Raw genomic sequence first — 15,672 nt, 5'->3', positions numbered from 1 at the left:
GGGTTTCTGAGCAGGGCCAAAGTGAGGGCACAGGACTGTCAAAGCACCCCCCAGGTAAATCTCCAGAATCCAGGCCACTGGCATGTGATACTATTGGACCCACTGCCTTCTTCCTTCAGCACCCCCGGGTAAAGGATAGATGAGTCGGAACGCCCTGGATGCCTGGGCTTTGGGGAAGACACTGTCAGTCCCTCCCCATCTCTTGGAGATTCTGCCTGTAGCTTCTAGCCCGGGAGTCCAGGGCATGAGGGCAGGCAACCCTACTATTTATAACAAGAGAACAGGCTCTGCTTCATGTTCCCCAGGTAGAAAGGAAAGGGAACAAGATGGGCTCATTTCAGAAGAGGGAACTGTATTGGGAGCATCCTTCTGGTCCCCTCCCTGTCCCAGGAAATACCAGGGATCCATGTCTTAATTCCTTTCTGTCCCGTGAGGAGCTTCGAGCATCAGTGGTTCTCTGTGGTTCTCAGTACCACAGTTGCGTGGAGCTCACTGGCCCAGTCCAGGCTCCATCCAGGGCCCAGTCTGACTCCTGCAGGGTGCCCTGACCTTACCCATGGCTTCGTCTACCAGCTGCGTGTTGACACCTCCTCCTGTGTGTCTCCCTCCCACACCTCTTCCCCCACCCCTGTGTACAGCTACACAATGTTGTCTCCACCCAGGCAGCTGGTGCCTCGAAGCCATCCTTGACCCGATTTCTGCCCTTTTTACTCCCGGTTGCCTATCCGTTTCCCCTTTAGCGAAGGTACCGAAGCCAGAAGCCTGGGAGTCTGTCTCTATTTCTCCCTCTCCCTTCCATGTCCAAATGGTGACTAGACCCTGTCAATTTTACCCCTTAAAATCTCTCAAATGTGTCTTTTTTTCTCTTTCCCTTACTGCTGCTGCTATCTCAGTTCATACTTCTTCAAGATAGGCCTGTTGCCTGTCTGTTGCAAGAGCCTCCCTCCTACCTGCCCCTCCTACCTGCTCTCCTTGCCTTGGGGTGTCTTGCTCTACTCCAGCCAAACTCTGGGTCTGAGTGACCTTTCTAAAGTGCAGCTCTGGTTATGACACTCTCCTATTGAGAGCCGTCCCGGCTTCCCTATCTCTGCCAAGGTCAAGACCTGACACCGTGGGAGGTCCTCTAAGGTCAGGCCCTGCTTCCCTCTCTCCCCGGCTCTGTCTGCCTGCCACCCCTGTGCACCTGGGCTCTAGTCGCACAAACCACTGGCTCTTCTCCAAGCTCACCCTGCTCTTCCTGTGCCTCTGTGTCTTTGCATGTACTCTTCCCCCGTGCCTAGCACTCCCTTTGCCCTTTGTGCGCCTCGCAGTCTTCCACATATCACTGAGTTCAAATATTGCCTCTTGCAGGAAGTCTGTGCTCTGGTACCCCTTGATCGTGCCTCCGCCACAGCACCTCCTCCTAGGCTGTGGCATGTGTCTGTCTCTACCACCCGGTGTGCTGTATCCTCAGCAACTCGCACGGTGCCTGGCACACGGCAGGAGCTCCGTGAATAACGAGAGAGGTGATACGTGTGGCTCTCAGACTGAGAGAAGACTTTATTAGCAGGAGGAGAGGGGCTCTGGTAGCTTCTGGCCTGGGGGGGTCAGTGCACAGAGCACCCAGCAGAGGCCCCCCCAGCAGCCTCTCCTGTAGCTGGGCACTCCTAGATGCCAAGCTGATGGTTCCAGGTCTGTGGGAATACCAGGAGGGAGGCGGCCCTACCTGTTCAATTGTGAGTCCCTCAGAAGCTCAGGTGATGGCTCCATAGGTAGAGCCTTCAGACATCTGAGAGCCTTTGCTCTCAAAGGGGTATGAGAGAGTTTTTAGTGAGTTACCTCCTCTCCTCCCTTTTGCCATCCCTTCCAGTCCTCACCCGGCCCTGGTCTCAGGGATTACAGCTTCCCATGCAGTGGATCCCATTGTTCTTGTGTTGGCCCTTGGAGCCCCTGCAGTGTGGCTGAGACTTGGGATCTTTATTTACCTCTGGCTCAAGCCCTGACTCTAGGGAGCAGGTGACAACCTTGCTTTGAGGTTTCTCTGTGCCGCCCCCTCCCCCCGCCCCCCGCCCTTGATGTACATACACCTGCAGCATTCAGCATTCAGATCAAGTAGAGTCTTTCTCTTACCATCTGCCCAAACCTTGGCCTGACTCTTGGTCTTCCTGGATCATGTCTCGGGGACCAAATAGGGGTTTCTTCTGAAATGTGTCATTCTGCATTTGTTTCCTAGAGACTCTCTCCCCAGTTAGAACCACTGATCACCAATTAGGTCTTTTAGGTGTAAGCTTTCCTGTCTCTCCTCTTCACCCTCCCTGTGTCTGACACTCCAGATCTCAGCCCATGGTGACCACTATCTCCCTCTATAACAATTGGGCAGGTAGATGTGTCATGTGGGCTGAGGGTAGAAGTAGGAGCCTGGAGGCCTGGAGGAGACCATGAACTCCTTGGGCCATCACCTGCTCCAAACTGTTGCTCTTGCTTGCTGGCCCGCCCGCCCTCTCGCAATCTCTCTGTCCCTGTCTCTCTGTCCTCTCTCTCTCCTCTCCACCCCCCCACTTCACACACACACACACACACACACACACACACACACACACACGAAATGGGGATCGGGAGTGAGGCAGGATGCCAACCACAATCATGCAGAGAAAGGGCACCAGGCAGGAGTCCAAAGGGGTTTTTATTTTTGTTGCTCAAGATCTCCTAGAAGGATGCTCTCTAACCTCCCTCACAGCAGCGGGTAAAGCCTCAGGATGCTAGGCCTTGGACAGGGTTTCCAATTTACCTATTCTCACATTAATTAGAAACTGCAAACACATCTCCCTTGGCCTAACTCAGATCTTTCCTTCTGCATTGGGAGGCTGTTTTCCCCGTAGGTCCATTCTCTGCAGTGTAAATTGATTGGCTTCCTGAAAGGTGCATGATGAAAAACTATGCCCTTGGGAAAAGCCACGCTGTCACCACCAGTTGAAGAATAGAGTGTGTCCTTCTTCCTGGTCCCAGACCAGAGACCTGAAAACTCACCTATGCCTTCTGGGCAGGTGGGTGCAGACACACGGGTGGTGTGTAAACACAGCGCCCTGCCCACTTCAGGCATCTCTGATTCCCCTCTGCACCCTTCTGGCTGATGCACACATCAGCGACAATAAGGAAGCCTCCATTTCCCCACCTACCAACCCCCACCCCTGGGGCTTTGTTGGGGGAGGTCAAGAATGATGAATTTGCTCCCGGTCTTCTAGGAGCTATGGAAGATCTCGTGTTCCCTTCAGATTTTAATCTCTACTCCCAAGAGCATGTCCCCCGGGTCCCCTGGACCCATGACACCTCAGGGCTCCTCTGGACGGTGTGTTGATTGACCCGGGGAGTCCCTCGGACACTGGGGTGTTTCACGGCAGCGTCTGCAAGCATGGACCAAGGATGAGTTTGTGTCCGTTATGTCCCTCTGTGGTACTGCTGGGACCTCTGTGGTACTGTGGGTCCTGTTCTCCTGGACTCCACCTCCTGGGGATCCTCTCCTCTCCCAGGATCCTGCTGAGGGCTCCCAGTGAGCTCCCTCCTGGGAGAGAGTCAGAGCAGGGGAAGAGGGGTGGAGGAGGAGGATGGTGAGTCCCTGGCGGGGCCGGTGCATCTGACAGACGGGGTGGGGGGGGAGGTGGTATGCTTATTTTCACAGCGCTGGTGTCACTGCCTCTCCTGCGGCACCACACTGTCCCTCTCCTAAAATACTCGCATCCTACAGGAAAAGGACAGACGAGGGTTTAAATTTAGCAACAGTGGGTAGGAGAAGGGCGGATAGAGGCTCTGGGATGTGGTGGAACTGGCTCTGTCAGAAAAGGAGTAGGAACCCCATGCGGCCTGGTGAGCTTCTAACCCACAAGTATAAGGGAACCTCTGTCCCAAATATCCAGTCTCAAAGACCTTACTCAGAATTTGAAGTTCTCACCCCAACTCTACAGCCCTCTCCCAACTCCCCCATCACATGTGGTCTTTTCTCCTCAAGTATGTGTGGGGTGGGATTATGCTGCCCTTTTTCCATGGGCTGCAGTGTGGCTGGCTCTGGGGGGGTTATTAACTGGCCAAAGTAACATTTGAAAAGACCTCTGCTTTTTACTCTGGCCACTGGAGGGGGAGTAGTCTTCCTTCATTCCATGGCACTACAGAGAGGGTAGAGTACCAAAGGCAGTCAAGAGAGGGTAATGCAACTTCCACCCAACAACTGGGTAAGGGTCCAGGGTACCAGGCCCAAGGTGGACTTGGGTGGCTCACATTAGCTTGTCTCCTGAAAGTTCAGCAGTCCCCTCACAGACCACTGGGCCAATGACCTTCTACCTCAGGACCCTACTCTTGAACTGCCATCTTGTCGTTTTGAGAAAGTCCTAAAGCCCAGAGGGGCACCTCTTGCCAGGGGTGGTGGTGAGGAGGAGGGGGTGAGGTGGGCTTTGCTGTCAGGCTCCTGTGTTCAGATCCCAGCAACTTAAGGTCCAGTCTTGGTCTTTAACTTCTCTAAGCTTTGGTTCATCACCTAACAAGGGGGAATTGCTTACTCAAAGGGTTGAAAGAGGTTTAAATAAGGTAAATTTTCTGTAGTAACTCAGAATCAGCATATTACATTAGCTATCATTATCATTAATTATCGGGAGATGGGCAGAGCCATCCCTAGTTCTAGTGGCAATGCGGTCTTTAGAAACACAAAATCTTGGGAATGGCAGGATCCCTGAAGTTCCTTTCATCCAAAGCCATCCAAAGCCTGTAGTTTTGAACACATACTTTGGAGTCAGGCACACCTGGGTTTTCTCTCACCTTGACAGCTTACGGAAGCTTATTGTGGCTACTGCCCATAGGAGAGTGACTGTTTTTATAGTTGCCAGGCTGTTTTAAATGGGCACAGGGTTATTTTTTAATAGGTGGGGGCTTCAGCAACAGGAGATGCTAGGGTCTTAGTAGTCAAGAGCTCACAGGCTTTCAGGTGCCCATTCCTGTGGCTGACTTTGAGCTAGATGGGCGAAGGTGACCTCGAGCTGCAGTTAAAGCAAAAATAGAGATTAGTTCACCAAATAGACGGTCTTTTGATCTCACTTCAAAATGGGCAGAATTTTAGTTATGAAGTCTTTCCAGGTAAGGTGTTGGTGGCTGGAATAACTTTTTGTTCTGCTGTGTTTCTCAGCCAGGTTTTCAGGTTGGGCCTCAGACGTCAAAGGAGCCAAGTGCCACTCCCAATCATGTTTGTGTGTGAACTTTGTGCAGGCCCAGGTGGGCTGTGCCTGGTCAGCCTCTCACTGTCATTGGGGACTGTGTTACGCAACAAGGGGATGGGGTGTGGAGAGGCCTGGAGTTACCTCCAATCATCTCAAGGTGGCTCTGGAATTGTATCCTTTATACTCCTTTGGTTAACTATACAGTCCTTGGCCATGAATTTGAATCTCGTAGACGCATACTGCAGCTTCACCTACCAAGGGTGGCATATTTTTTTCCCAATAAAGAGATCAAAAGAAGTGGGGTTCCTTTATTATATATAGGGGATATACCGTTTTCTTGTTGAGATAAATCATTGAACTTATGGCAAACCCAAAAGCTCAGGAAGGTGATTAAAAAGGTCTGTGTCTAGAGGTTTCTGGCCCTAAGAATCATGTTTGCTCAAGAAGTTGGGAAGGACTGCTTAAGAACAACAACAATCATTTCTTGGCCTTTTGGCTAAGATCAAGGGAAAAACAACCGCAACAACAGAATTGGGTTTTACTCCTGGAACAGGAGAGGTGGAAAATGGAAAGAAAAATAGAAGGCTGATTAAGCCGGAGGAGGGATAGATTTCATTGGAAGAAAAGTTTGTGGTCTTTGAAGACAGGCTAGATACATAGGAAAGAAGCATGGGGTCTCAGAGGTCAGGCCAGGCGGGTATGAATGGGAAAAGATTTATGTGAATTTGATGCCCCTTAATTAGAGGATTAGAAAAGAGGCCAGGGACAGGGCTAGAGAATTGGGTAAGACAAGCAAAATAGAGAAGGAATGGAGGACCTAAAAAGTAAAGGGAAATTTGCTGAGAGCTAGGTGGGGTGCAGTAGGGGTTCAAATATCCAAGATGGGATGAGATAGCATGAGAAAGATGCCCTGATTTGAATTGTGAATTGTGAGCTGGTCTAATTGAAAGCCCAGCCCTATGGTCTACACACGAGACTCCACCAGGAGAATGTACAGTGAGTTCACTGGTGAGAATTACTCTGACAGCATGTAGCCCCTTCACCCCTGGCGCTCCCGTCCTGCTCTTTAATCTGATAACTATTTTATTGGCACTAATTTTTTGACCTAATAACCTCAGCCTTCCTGACATAGTCAAATTGATCTTCTGAGAAGGTATAAAATTTGGTATAGAGACAGTGAAGTAAATAATATTTTGATGTTAAGTTTAAGGTAAGTTTAAAAATCTGTATGAATTTAAGTTAAGCTTTGCATTTTCAACTTCAAATCTGTTGATTTTAGAGTTATGACTTAGTTGAAAGTTATAGTGATCAAGCTTATAGACAGTATTAGAACATTTAAGACAAATCTAACATCTGAACAAGGTAAATTAAGTAATGAGATTTATAAGAGTCACTTATGTTATAAGAGAGATTTTGCATGTAAGGATTTTAACCCTACCTTGTCAGGCCATTAAAGTGAATGAGGAAAAAAAATAAAAAATCAAATATATTAAGCATATGAATGTGGTCTAAAAGAGTTAGGGAAATTTTAGTAAGTTTGTGGATGGGACTAATTGTTAAGGAAATTTGAATCTGTTCATACTGAGTTAAACACCAACCGAAGAACAAGTGGAAGTGATTAAAATGTACCATTTGGCACATTTATAAATAGAATTTCAGGATTTGTAAGTTGAATTTAAAGATTTAAGCAAAACCAGATTTTATGCTTACAATTTTAATAAATTAAATATTAAAACCCAGATAACTGGAAGTAGTCTCTTCCGCACACACTAGACATTATAGTTCTTCACAATGAGGCGGTGTGTGTGGAGCTCATATCAGTTGTTGAATCAGAAAGAGTAATGAGATCTAAAGAAATCTAAGATGGAAGGCATGTGTCCCAGAGAAGACCAGAGAGATTCCCGGCCAGGGCACAGCTGATAGGTGGCTCCTCAAAGTGCAGTAGAGCCCATGATGGAACAATTGAAAATCAGAAGATTGAAAGATTGAAGAATGGAAGACTAAAGCAGCTACACCAACCTGTTGATTGACAAATCCTTTCAATGGAGTTTAATTTCATAGTCATTGGCATAGCCTGATTACTGGTATGTGAGTCACATACTGTATTTGCCTTATTAAAACCCCCAAAGTTTTGAACACTGAGACACATCTGGCTCCAAGAGTTTAAGATAAGGGACTGTGGACCTGAGAAAATGTGGGTCTGGGTTGTATATGTGTTGTCCTAGATTCTGGGATATCTTGCTTGGGCTAATCAGTTTTGAATTAGAAACTCAGTCTAATACCTTCTGGTGCCTCTGCTATTTTCAACCCATGATTTCCAAGGTCACTGGGCATGGACAGCTACACCAAGCTGGAAAGAGCAAGAGTGAGAGGATGGCACGTGGGGGCATTTCAGGCCAGACCTGGAAGTAGTGCTTATCGTTCTGCTCAGGTTCTGTGAGCTAATGTTTAGTCACTTGGCCACCTTAACAGCTGAGGAAGCTGGGAAATGTAGTTTGGCTGCACGCCCATTCCTCCCATGAGGAGCAATGAGGCTTTGTAATTAGCTGGCAGTCTCTCTATGACAGTCCATTCTTCTGGTATTTTTGGCAAAATATCCATTTCACCCTTCTTCCCATATAGGGAATACACTCACCCCTTTCCTAAGGGACACACCCAAGTCCCAACCAGGCATTTCTGGATGGTGTGTAGTATTCTCTAGGTCACTCCTCAGGGTCTGGTGACTTGGCAGCTAAAAGACAAGTTATCTGAACGCTGCTATGACTGCACTGGAACTCAGCTTCTTTCTTTGCTCAGTCCTGCTTTCTTTGCTCCACCACACATCTGATCCTAGAGGCACTCCCCAATAAACCTTGTGCATGCAAATTTCCACATTCAAGTCAGCTTCCAAAGGAGTCCAACCTGTGACAAAAGAGGTATGCGAAGTAGTCCCATATTTTTTTAAAAAACTTCCTGTTTTTATGATTATTTCTTCCTTGTCATTTCTTATTTTGTGTATTTATATTTCCCCTCCTGCCCCTCTTGACTAGGTTTGCTAGTAGTTTATTTTCTTAATTTTTCAAAGAACCATATTTTTGATATATGTGTTTTGCTATTTACTAATTTAAAAAAATCAATAGACTATTTTTTAGAGGAGTTTTAAGTTTACAGAAAAACAGTTTCAGGTTTTACAGAAAAATGAGCAAGAAGTACAGAGTTTACATATACCTTCTCATATCCCCCCTTCTCCCTATTATTAACATCTTGCTTTAGTGTGGTTATGTTTGGTGCAGTTGATGAATCAATACTGATATATTATTATCAACTGTTTACATTAGAGTTCATGTTTTGTGTTGTACATTTTATGGGTTTTGACAAATGCATGTCATGTACTCGCCATTATAGTATCATACAGAATAGTTTCACTCTGTGCTCCATCTATTCATCTCTCTCTCCTCCCTGTCCCTGCTGGAGAGCACTGATCTTTTGATCTTTTTACTGTCTCCATAGTTTTGTCTTCTCCAGAATGTTACATAGTTGGAATCATAGAGTATGTAGACTTTTCAGTTGACTTCTTTCACTTAAGGTTCTTCCATTTCTTTTTAATGGCTTGATAGTTTTTTTTTTTTTTTTGAGAGAGAGAGAGAGAGATAGAGAGTGAGAGCATGCACACAAGCTGGGGGGAGGGGCAGACGGAGAGGGAGAGAGAGAGAATTCCAAGCAGGTTCCACGCTCAGCACAGAGCCCAATGTGGGGCTCCATCTCACAACCCTGAGATCATGACCTGAGCCAAAATCAAGAGTCAGATGCTTAACTGACTGAGCCACCCAGGCACCCCTCATTTCTTTCTCTTTTTAAGTTTTAGCACATTTCTTTTTGTGACTGAATAATATTCCATTTTATGAATGCATCACAGTTTATCCATTCACCGACTAAAGGAATCTTGGTTGCTTCCAAGTGTGGGCGATTATGCATAAAGCCACTATTAAACACTCACGTACAGGGTTTTGTGTGGACAAAATTTTCAATTCATTTGGTTAAATACCAAGGATCACTACTGCTGGATTGTATGGTAAGAGTACGTTTAGTTTTGTAAGGAACTTTCAAACTGTCTTCCAAATGGCTGTACCGTTTTGCATTCCCACCGGCAATAAATGAGAGTTCCTGTTGCTACACATCCTTACCAGCATTTGGTGGTGTCAGAGTTTTGGATTTTGGCTATTCCAGTAGGTGTGTAGTGGTATCTCATTGTTATTTTATTTTGCATTTCCCTAAGGACATAAGATGTTGAACATCTTTCATATACTTATTTGCCATTTGTACATCTTCTTTGGTAGCATGTCTGTTCAGATCTTTTGCCCCTTTTTTATTTGGGGCTGTTTATCTTCTTATTGAGTTTTAAGAGCTCTTGGTAAGGGTGCCTGGGTGGCTCAGTTGGTTAAGCAACTGCCTTTGGCTCAGGTCATGATCCTGGAGTCCCAGGATCGAGTCCCGCATCGGACTCCCTGTTAAGTGGGGAATCTGCTTCTCCCTCTGACCCTACCCCCTCTTGTGCACTCTTTCTCACTCTCTCTCAAATAAATAAAATCTTTAAAAAAGGGGAAAAAAAGAGCTCTTGGTAAAATTTTGCTACCACTTTTTTTTTTTTTTAATTAGGTACGTGTTTTGCAAAATTTTTCTCCTAGCCTGTGGCTTGTCTTCTAATTTTCTTGAAGTAATACTTTTTAGAATCAATAAATGCAGAAGAGGTCTCAGTGGAAGTCAGGTTGGGAAGATGGGTGGGATAGAATGCTCCTAAGGGCAGGAAGTGTTTGCGTGTGGTGGTGGAAGATGGGTAGGTAAGGTTAAACCCTGGGAAGGGATTTAAAGGTAATGTAAGTATCATGGTAAATGCCTAGTACCGGTGTCAATAATAAGGAATCAAGGAATTAGCATAAGGATTTGAGCTCAATACATACTTGCTGGCTTAGTGAATTAACTCTCTGGCTTTTATACAGGACATTTGATACTACTCACTGCATGATAGTCACAGATTTTAGAGAAGGAAGCCTTTTGGAGATCTAGTGAATCCTATCCCCGCCCTGGCTGTAAATGAGAAAATGAGGTGTCAGGCCAAAGTTACTGCAACTCATAGATGGCGAATATAACTAACTAGTGGGAGACTGGTGATTCAAATCCCAAGTTTCATGCCTTTACCTAATGCTTATTCCAAAAAACAAACAGTAGTATAACATTGCTTCAACTATCAAACATATTTTTGAAAGCTCAAACATATTATATTTGTCCATATTTTTGCTTACTGTATTATTTCTTTTTGCATGATATTGCACTTTTTTTTTTAATTTTATTGTTTCTCTTTGCTTAAAGAACTTCCTTTAGCCATTCATTTAGGGTAAGTCTGCTGGTGACAAATTCTCTTCGTTTTCCTCCGTTCATTCCTGAAGGATATTTTCACTGGGTATGGTACAGAATAATGTCCCCCCAAAGATATCCATGTCATAATCCCCAGAACCTGTGATTATTTTAGGAAAAATGGGTTGTAGATGAATTAAGATTGCTAGCCAGCTGAATTTAAGATTATCTGAGTGAGCCCACTATAATCACAAAGGTCCTTATGAGGACCTTTAGAAGGGGGAGGCAGAAGTGAGAGAAACAGAGGAATAGCAGGGTGACAAGAACTTGGCCCAAACTTGCTGGCTGAAGATTGGGTAAGGAGGCCATGAGCCAAAGAACCTGAGTAGCCTCTAGAATCTGGAAAGACAAGGAAGAAGATTTTTCCCTAGAGCCTCCAGAAGGAATATAGCTCTGCTGACCCCTCAGTTTTAGCCTGACTAGACCAATTTCAGACTTCTGACCTCCAAGATTGTAAAACAACAAATCTGTGTTGTTTTAAGTCACCAAATGTGTGATGATTTGTTATAGCAACAGTAGAAAACTAGAGTTAATATATCCCAGTAATACAGGATTCTGGGTCGATAGCTCTTTTCTTTGAACACTTGAAAAACATTGTGCTGCTTCTTTCTGGCCTTCTTGGTTTCTGATGAGAAATCTGCTATTATTTGTCGTTTTTTCCCCTATGGGGAGGTTTCATTTTTCTCTGGCTGCTCTCAAGATTTTTAATTTGTCATTAGTTTTCAGAAGTTTAATTATGATGCATCTTAGTGTATATTCCTTTGAGTTAATTCCGTTTGGGGTTTGCTCAGCTTCTTGAATCTGTAGGATTATATCTCCTGCCAAATTTGGGAAAATTTTGACTATTACTTCTTTAAGTTCTTTTTCAGCCCTTCCCTTCTTTCCTCTCCTTCTAGGACATTGATGGCACAAAGATCTTTTGTTATAGTTCTACAGATCCCTGAGGCTCTGTTCTTTCTTTCTTTCCTCTCTTCGTCTTTTTTTTTTTTTTTTAGTGTACTTTTACTCTGTTGTTCAGATTGGGTAATTTCTACTGTCCTATCTTCCAGTTCACTGATATCCCCTGCCCCACCCCTGCCCCACCCCACCTTCCTATCCAGTCTCATGTTGAGCTCATCCACTGAGCTTTTTATTTTGGTTATTGTATTTTTCAGTTCTAAAATTTCCATTTGGTTCTTTGTGATAGCTTTTATTTCTTTGCTGAGGCTCTCTATATTTCATTTGTTTCAAGGGTGTTTGCAATTGCTTGTTGAAGCATATTTATAATGGCTGCCTGAAAATAATTCCAATATTTCTATCTTGGTGTTGGCATCTATTGGTTGATATTTTTAAAAAAAAGATTTATTTATTTATTTTAGAGAGAGAGAGAGAGCATGAGGAGAGGGAGGGAGACCCTTAAGCAGACTCCACGCTGAGCGCAGAGCCCAACTTGGGCTCACCACCCTGATATCATGACCTGAATTGAAACCAAGAGTCAGATGGTCAACTGACTGTGCCACCCAGGTACCCCTACCTAGATGATCTTTTTCATTCAGTTTGAGATCTTCTTGATTCTTGGTATAATGAGTGAATTTGTATTGGAATCAGGACATTTTTGCTTTATGTTATGGAATCTGATCTTATTGATGCCTTCTCTTTTAACTGACTTTTTTTGGATGCCACTCCTGCAGAGAAAGAAAGTGTACCATATCATTACTGCCAAGTGGAAGTAGAAGCCCAGGTTTTCCATTTGGCCTCCACTGACATATGAGAGGCTGAGGCCTCTCTTAACTGATGGGCTGGGTAGGAGTATTAATTCCAGCTCTCCACGTGGTGTCCACTGACACTGCAGGGGATGGAGGAGAGCCTCATTACTGACCTGTGGGAATGGGCTCCCTACCTGGCCTTTTTTGATACCACCCCATGGTAGGTATTGGTGTATCTTGTAGGTATCCTGATATAGCCTCATGAGAGTGGAGGTCTGGACTTCACCTCTCGGCCTCTGCTGGTGTGAGTGTGAGTAGAGCCACAGTTTTTTATCTAGTGTTTTGCTGGAGCAGAGTGGTTGTCTAGAAGATTCTGTCTTTGCAGGCTCACCCTTTCCTGATCTTTTGGCTAGAGAAAGCAGGGCTTTTATTGGAGCTTTTTTTTTGGTCTGTGCATGTTAGTGTTAATAGGTTGCTGACCTTTCTAGCACCCAGTCTGGGATATAAAAGGCAAAAAGAAAACCCATAAAACTCACTACCATGTTGTTTCTTGGGTGTTGAGGTCCCTAGCTAGTCTGCTGTCTTTTTTCCACCTTTTGGAATTTCCTTATGTTTATTTTACATACAATGTCCACGGTTTTTAGTTGTACGTAGTAGGAGGAATAGAGAAAAGTATGTCTATTACATTTTTCCGAGAGCAGAAGGCTTCCTGAAAACAAACACATTGCTTATCTATGTAATCTATGGCCATTTGGTGAAAAATCCCGAAGAAGGAGAAAAACTCATTTGGGGAAAGACTCCCAAGTCAAAAACCTTGACTTCTTTTTTTTCTTCCTTCCATTCTTTGAGGGAGAGAGGATAAAAAGGTTCCCAATTGGATTTTGGCAAGGGTGACATATTCTGAAACTTCTCTGGATTTCTAAAGTTGGTAAAATTGGGGTAGAGGGAGTATGTACTAGAGTCCTTATTACTGTCTGGGGGAATTCCCTGCTGTGTGTCCAGGAAATGAGGTTAGGTACTTTGCACCTAAAGCTAGGTTGGTGGTGCTGGATACACCTAGGTATATCTAGCTCTCACTATTCTTTTTTTTTTTTTAATCAAATTCAATTAATTAACATATAATGTCCTATTGGTTTCAGATGTAGAGTTCAGTGATTCATCAGTCTTTTATCATACCCAGTGCTCATTACATCACATGCCCTCCTTAATGTCTGTCACCCAGTTACCCCATCCTCCCTCAGTTCGTTTCCTGTGATTAAGAGTCTCTTATGGTTTATCTCGCTGATTTCATCTTGTTTTATTTCTCCCTCTCTTCCCCTATGATCCTCTGTTTTGTTTCTTAATTCCACATATGAGTGAGTAGATCTCACTATTCTGAACACTTAAAGCAAACTGAGATTTTTGTCCAGGTATATTTAGATAGGCCCAGCTTTGGGATTTGCTGTGTCTCAGTGCACACATAGCTTTCTTCCTCTGCCAAGTTATCTCTGCCAGTGATGGTACTGAGGCTGAAAGAAGGATAGGTAAATCCATAACCAATAAGCTCTGCCAAATGGACAGGCAGAAAGACTGTACCTTGATTTGCAATTTCCAGAGCATGGACAGTTCCATAACACTACATCTTCCATCATTAAAAAACTAAAGAATCAAACCAGATGAGGTGGTTCCCCATTTCCAACTCCTCCCCCCAAAAATGATAGAAGCCAACACTTCTACAATAATTTGTTTGCTCCAGTGAAGTTGTAAAGAAATTAGTTGCATCTAAATGAGACAATAAAAACCAGGTAAAATTGAAACCTGTGAGTCAGGTATCATATTAGTTGAAGGAAATGGCCTTAGGGACTATATTACAGCAAACAGAACTCATCTCTAAAACTGGGCTGAGAGTGTTTGCTTGTTATTCAGACAGCACTGTCTTGGGACTGTGTAGCTCCTAAGTCTTGTGCCTTGGTCTCAAATCTCTTTTAAGGACTTCTACTATGGTTCCAAATTTAGCCTAGTAATCTTGACCTACCTGAGCCAGTAAATTTACTTTCCAGAGGTATAAGTAAGTGACTTTATGAATTAAAATATTTGATGTTTAAGAGAATCCGGTCTATTAGCCTTCAATTTGGGAAGTAATATTTTAAGTCTTGAAATTTTAAGAGGATTAAGGGAATCAGATAAATATTTACAAATTTGATTTATTAGATGTGCAGTGTTGAATAAATTTAGAAAGGTTTTGCCTGATAGGGTTGTTGGCCCTGTCAGGCATTGAAAATGCTTAAAATGTATGTATATTAAATGCCACACAGTTAAAAATATTTAAGGAAATGTAAATTTTTATTTTTAAAAAGGCGAAGTCTAGCATAATGTTTAAGAGCATGGCCTCTGGAACCAGATTATGTAGGTCAAGGGTCAGCAAACTATGGCCGGCTGCCTGTTTCTGTACAGTCTGTAAGCTAAGGATGGTTTTGGCATTTTTAAATGGTCAAAAAAGATCAAAATAATTCTTTTGTGATGTGTGAAAATTACATAAAATTCAGATTTAAGTGTCCATAAAAAATGTTATTGGAACCATGCTCGTTTGTTTGTGTATTATCTTTGGCTGCTTTCATGCTACGAGAGCAGAGCTGAGTGGTTGTGACAGAGATTGTTTGACCTGAAAAGACAATATTTACTGTTTGGCTCTTCACAGATAAAGCTGGATGACCCTGGCATAGGTTCCAGTCACAGCTTTGCTACTTATTAGTATGAGCTTGGGCTAGTCGTTTAACCTCTCTGTGCCTCAGTTTTCTCTTCTGCAAAATGGGCAGAATTATGGTTGCTATTATGAAGTTATTGTGGCTCAGTTGGCTAAGAGTCTGCCTTTGGCTCAGTCATAATCCTGGGATCCTGGGATCCATTCCCGTATCGAGCTCCTTGCTCAGCGGGGAGCCTGCTTCTCCCTCTGCCTTCCGCTCCCCCTGCTTGTGCTCACTCTCTCTCTCTCGCTGACAAATAAATAAAATCTCTATGAAGTTATTGTGGGGATGAAATAAATTGATATTTGAAAAATGCTTAGAACAATGCCTGACACACAGTAAATATAGTCTATATTTAAAAATTGGAGAACTTTAACCTGTTAAACTTGAGTTAATCATTAGTTAAAAGAATAAGAATTTGGGGCACCTGGGTGGCTCAGTCAGTTAAGCGTCTGCCTTCGGCTCAGATCATGATCTCAGGATCCTGGGATCGAGTCCCGCATCAGGCTCGCTGCTCAGCGGGAAGCCTGCTTCTCCCTCTCCCTCTGATCTTCTCTCGGCTTATGCTCTCTCTCTCTCTCTCAAATAAATAAATAAATCTTTTAAAAAAAGAATAAGTAGAATTAAACATTAAAGTATGAAATGAAATTTTCATTTTATAAAACTTATTACTTTTATGAATAGAATAAAAATTTA

The sequence above is a fragment of the Zalophus californianus genome, chromosome 9 (genome assembly GCF_009762305.2).
Source record: "Zalophus californianus isolate mZalCal1 chromosome 9, mZalCal1.pri.v2, whole genome shotgun sequence".
Lineage (NCBI taxonomy): Eukaryota > Metazoa > Chordata > Mammalia > Carnivora > Otariidae > Zalophus > Zalophus californianus.
The sequence above is the reverse complement of the archived record's forward strand: the minus strand, read 5'-3'. Positions refer to the sequence as shown.